Source organism: Salmo salar, chromosome 03, assembly GCF_965601325.2.
Source record: "Salmo salar chromosome 03, fSalSal1, whole genome shotgun sequence".
Classification (NCBI taxonomy): domain Eukaryota; kingdom Metazoa; phylum Chordata; class Actinopteri; order Salmoniformes; family Salmonidae; genus Salmo; species Salmo salar.
The window spans coordinates 74754586-74760585 of record NC_138293.1 but is presented as its reverse complement, the minus strand read 5'-3'; the positions used below and the strand labels follow the sequence as shown (position 1 = coordinate 74760585).

The window sequence follows — 6000 nt, the reverse complement described above, 5'->3', positions numbered from 1 at the left end:
GCATTGCTGCAGTGGCCCCCCTTATCCTCTTATACACATCCTTTTCATTCTTAATTTATATTTCATTATGTGTGTCGCTCGGCAGTCCTGCTGCATCTGCTCAGACTGTGTCTGTTGGAATAATTTGATTAGGAAAAACAATCATTGAGATGATGAAAATAATTGGATAATTTTATTATCCATTGTATTTGCGCTGTCGATATTGTGTGACGCGTTAATTTGACAGTTTGGGTCTGTTTCCCTGTGAAGTCTGTGGTGCTGGTGGTTCCCACTGTCTGTGTTCTGTAGGGTCTTCAGTTCTGTCCATTTTTTTATTTATTCCCAGCTAACAGTGAAGAACTCTTCAAAACATCAAAGAGAGAGAGAGCGAAAATGGGAGAAGAGGGAAGAGAGAGAGTGAAAGAGAGGGAGGGGTGTGCCCTGTATCTGGGTGCTGGTGGAGGCGAGAGAGAGGGAGACTTGGAGGAGAGGATGAGGGGGAGGGGCGAGAGCACTAGAGAGCGAGAGAGACACAGGTATGGGAGGGGGATCGAGGGAAGTAAACCAACCAACCAGATGAAAGTGAGAGAGAGATTGGGCTGTTTGAACGTGCTAGAGGGGAAGAGAGAGAGGGAGAGAGAGGGAGAGCGAGAGGGACATTTTCAGGACTGAGGAAATAGAAGTGTTACTACTGGGCTGTGCTGCCTGGTGCTAGAAGACCGACATGGAGAATATGCATCGCCCCACAGCACACACAGAAACCGGACACCACGTAAAATGTGATTTTCAAAGGCCTCACTATCAGCGGTGAATTTTCCTCTTCTCCCATTCCTTTTTTAATTTTTATTTTGTGCTGCCTACTCTCTCCTTGTTTTTGTGTGTGGATCCCCCCTCCCTCCCTCCCTCCCTCCACCACTTCTGTCACTCTCTCCATTTCCAAAGGAGGGATCTGTGAATCAAGTGCAACAGAAGAAGAACAGTAAGTGAAGCTCTTTTTCTGCATCCGAGGGAGACAGAGAGAGGTGCATGGGGGAATATTGCAAGGCAAGCAGAAGAGAGCAGGGATAGTCTCAGGAAAGAATGGAGAGGGTTAGAGGGAGTTCTGGTTGCGGGGTGTTTATTCAAGTTACGGCGTTGATGTGAAATGTGTCTAATTCATTGGTCACGTGGGTTGACGGAGAGTCATATCAATGCTGTGACTAGAGGAAGATACACAGGCAAATACCGTGCAGAGAGAAGATACATGACAGAACAAGATGACAGAGAGATAAAGGAGGAGGAGGTGGTGAGAAGGCAGAGGACAGAAGGGAGAGTTGGGCAACATTGACATTTTGGCAGCAGAATACTCTCTGATAGCAGTACATATATCACACCTTCTCAGATGGAAAAAGAGACGGAAAGAGAAAGTGGGACCTTTTCTAGATGTAGTTCAGTGATGGACACAAAGGTAGGATTGGCTTGAGATGGCAATTTGTGTAGGCAGTCCCACTGGAAGGGGTGTTCAGTACAAGGCATCAGCGAGGTGTTATTTACACACCCACCCACATCCATTGGCATGCATTAGTCTACTGAAGGCTGTTGTACCCATGCAGGGACGGTGATGGACTGCTGCACAGTCAAGGCTGCTGGTGAATGTGATTGGTACTCACATCAGAAGACTAACAACCATTTGAAACCACGTAGTCAATGATGTCATGATGCCAGTGGAACACTGTATGGGTAGAACTACCACATAGTCATGATGTCATGATGCCAGTGGAACACTGTATGGGTAGAACTACCACGTAGTCAATGATGTCATGATGCCAGTGGAACACTATATGGGTAGAACTACCACGTAGTCAATGATGTCATGATGCCAGTGGAACACTGTATGGGTAGAACTACCACGTAGTCATGATGTCATGATGCCAGTGGAACACTGTATGGGTAGAACTACCACGTAGTCAATGATGTCATGATGCCAGTGGAACACTGTATGGGTAGAACTACCACGTAGTCAATGATGTCATGATGCCAGTGGAACACTGTATGGGTAGAACTACCACGTAGTCATGATGCCAGTGGAACACTGCATGGGTAGAACTACCACGTAGTCATGATGTCATGATGCCAGTGGAACACTGTATGGGTAGAACTACCACGTAGTCAATGATGTCATGATGCCAGTGGAACACTGCATGGGTAGAACTACCACGTAGTCAATGATGTCATGATGCCAGTGGAACACTGCATGGGTAGATCTACCACGTAGTCAATGATGTCATGATGCCAGTGGAACACTGCATGGGTAGAACTACCACGTAGTCAATGATGTCATGATGCCAGTGGAACACTGTATGGGTAGAACTACCACGTAGTCATGATGCCAGTGGAACACTGCATGGGTAGAACTACCACGTAGTCATGATGTCATGATGCCAGTGGAACACTGCATGGGTAGAACTACCACGTAGTCAATGATGTCATGATGCCAGTGGAACACTGTATGGGTAGAACTACCACGTAGTCAATGATGTCATGATGCCAGTGGAACACTGTATGGGTAGAACTACCACGTAGTCAATGATGTCATGATGCCAGTGGAACACTGCATGGGTAGAACTACCACGTAGTCAATGATGTCATGACGCCAGTGGAACACTGTATGGGTAGAACTACCACGTAGTCAATGATGTCATGATGCCAGTGGAACACTGTATGGGTAGAACTACCACGTAGTCAATGATGTCATGATGCCAGTGGAACACTGCATGGGTAGAACTACCACGTAGTCAATGATGTCATGATGCCAGTGGAACACTGTATGGGTAGAACTACCACGTAGTCAATGATGTCATGATGCCAGTGGAACACTGTATGGGTAGAACTACCACGTAGTCAATGATGTCATGATGCCAGTGGAACACTGCATGGGTAGAACTACCACGTAGTCATGATGTCATGATGCCAGTGGAACACTGTATGGGTAGAACTACCACGTAGTCAATGATGTCATGATGCCAGTGGAACACTGTATGGGTAGAACTACCACGTAGTCAATGAAGTCATGATGCCAGTGGAACACTGCATGGGTAGAACTACCATGTAGTCAATGAAGTCATGATGCCAGTGGAACACTGCATGGGTAGAACTACCACGTAGTCAATGATGTCATGATGCCAGTGGAACACTGTATGGGTAGAACTACCACGTAGTCAATGATGTCATGATGCCAGTGGAACACTGTATGGGTAGAACTACAACGTAGTCATGATGCCAGTGGAACACTGTATGGGTAGAACTACCACGTAGTCATGATGTCATGATGCCAGTGGAACACTGTATGGGTAGAACTACAACGTAGTCATGATGTCATGATGCCAGTGGAACACAGCATGGGTAGAATTACCACGTAGTCATGATGTCATGATGCCAGTGGAACACTGTATGGGTAGAACTACCACGTAGTCAATGATGTCATGATGCCAGTGGAACACTGTATGGGTAGAACTACCACGTAGTCATGATGTCATGATGCCAGTGGAACACTGTATGGGTAGAACTACAACGTAGTCATGATGTCATGATGCCAGTGGAACACAGCATGGGTAGAACTACCACGTAGTCATGATGTCATGATGCCAGTGGAACACTGTATGGGTAGAACTACCACGTAGTCAATGATGTCATGATGCCAGTGGAACACTGTATGGGTAGAACTACAACGTAGTCATGATGTCATGATGCCAGTGGAACACAGCATGGGTAGAACTACCACGTAGTCATGATGTCATGATGCCAGTGGAACACTGTATGGGTAGAACTACAACGTAGTCATGATGTCATGATGCCAGTGGAACACTGTATGGGTAGAACTACAACGTAGTCATGATGTCATGATGCCAGTGGAACACTGTATGGGTAGAACTACCACGTAGTCATGAAGTCATGATGCCAGTGGAACACTGTATGGGTAGAACTACCACGTAGTCATGATGTCATGATGCCAGTGGAACACTGCATGGGTAGAACTACCACATATGATCTGCCACACAGATACACCTGTCCACGTATTCCAACATGCACGTAGACATTTAGATACATCCATACATCCATATACATCCATATGCACATACACTACTGTGCACTTTGCTGTGCATTTAAAGGTGTATGCACTTTCATCTGAATGAACTTCCACATGTGCCTGCATATACCCATAGGGGCCTACTCTACACACACACACACACACACACACACACACACACACACACACACACACACACACACACACACACACACAGGTGATTTACCTGGGTCCTTGTGAGAAGAGTTTGTAGAGCTGAATATGGAAGAAGTGTGACGTGGTGAGATATTATAAGGCTATATTATTATAAGGCTGTATTATTATAAGGCTGTATTATTATAAGGCTGCATTATTATAAGGCTGCATTATTATAAGGCTATGTTATTATAAGGCTGTATTATTATAAGGCTATATTATTATAAGGCTGTATTATTATAAGGCTGCATTATTATAAGGCTGTATTATTATAAGGATTATTATTATAAGGCTGCATTATTATAAGGCTGTATTATTATAAGGATTATTATAAGGTTGTATTATTATAAGGCTGTATTATTGTAAGGATTATTATAAGGTTGTATTATTATAAGGTTGTATTATTATAAGGTTGTATTATTATAAAGATTATTATAAGGTTGTATTATTGTAAGGATTATTATAAGGTTGTATTATTATAAGGTTGTATTATTATAAGGTTGTATTATTATAAGGATTATTATAAGGTTGTATTATAAGGACCTTCTTCAGATGGAAGCACACGGTTGGTCTGCTCTGTCCCTGTATTTATCTGAGTCTTTCTATAGATGTCTTTGTCTGATGTTCTTCCTCCATCATATCAGCCATTGGCGGGAACACTGATCACTGGGTGTTGATGGGTCATTGTAGTGGGCACATTTAATTACACACAAGCCTTGATGATGCAGCAAGAGGCTGAGAGAAAGGGAGGGAGGGAGGGAGCCTGTACTTAATAAAGCAGAAGAGAAAGTTACACTGTTGATTCAACTATTGATTGGGACCAGATTTAGGGAAGATATTTGGACACAGACGCCATGCGCAGGCACACACACACACACACACACACACACACACACACACACACACACACGCACACACACACACACACTCTGTTGGTGTTTTATATGTGCACATTAGCTGCGGGCGGGTGGCGAGAGAGATGAGAGGATGACAGAGTGGATAATCAGACAGAGGCACACAAAGGGAGATCTAAAATTAGCCTCAATGGTGAGAGCGATTGACAAATCACAAAACTGGAATGACACTGACATTCCTTTGCCCAACATGTAGAAACTTCTCCTCTGCCTTTCTCTCTCAACTCTCACTACTGTACAGTATGTGTGTGTATTTCTGAGTGTGTGTTTGATACAAGGATGTATTGCTGGGTAGCCTAGCAGTGAAGAATGTTGGGCCAGTAACCGAAAGGTCACTGATTCGAATCCCCGAGGTGACTAGGTGAAAAATCAGTCAACGTGCCCTTTAGCAAGTTACTTAAACCTAATTACTCCTGTAAGTCGCTCTGGATACGAGCATCTGCTAAATGACTAACATGGAAATGTTAAAAGGGTTCTCCTGTACTTTTGTATACTTTTTAGCCAGTAGTTCTGAAAGTAGCACTCACAAGCCAAAAGTGGACCCCTAAAATTGCGTACTACATCACATATGTGCAGATTTGTGCACCACGTCATAGCTACCTCTCTCTCTCGCTCTGCTGTGGATGCATCATGTGCATCTTGCTAGCTGTCACTCATATGGCGAGGGGCTGAAGCTCGTTGGTTGAACTGGAATTGCTTAGGGGGCCGACCCACGTAGGGAAAATGGCACAGCACTGCTTCCAGCAAAACTGTTGCTTTCAAACGAGGGATTTCGTACAGAAATTATGCTCATAGATTATGCATGTGATGACACATCCAGCCCAAAGCAGGAGGTTTAAAAATACT

The 6000-nt window shown here is 44.2% G+C and overlaps 1 protein-coding gene across 1 annotated transcript in view; it reads left to right on the top strand.

The window, feature by feature from the left end:
• The first annotated feature begins 685 nt into the window (after positions 1 to 685).
• LOC145877507 (uncharacterized) overlaps positions 686 to 6000 on the top strand; it is a 29196-nt gene continuing 23881 nt past the window's right edge. Inside the window, exon 1 of the mRNA XM_082973122.1 lies at positions 686 to 958. The gene's annotated coding sequence lies outside the window, so the exon portion shown is untranslated. The remainder of the gene's footprint in view (positions 959 to 6000) is intronic.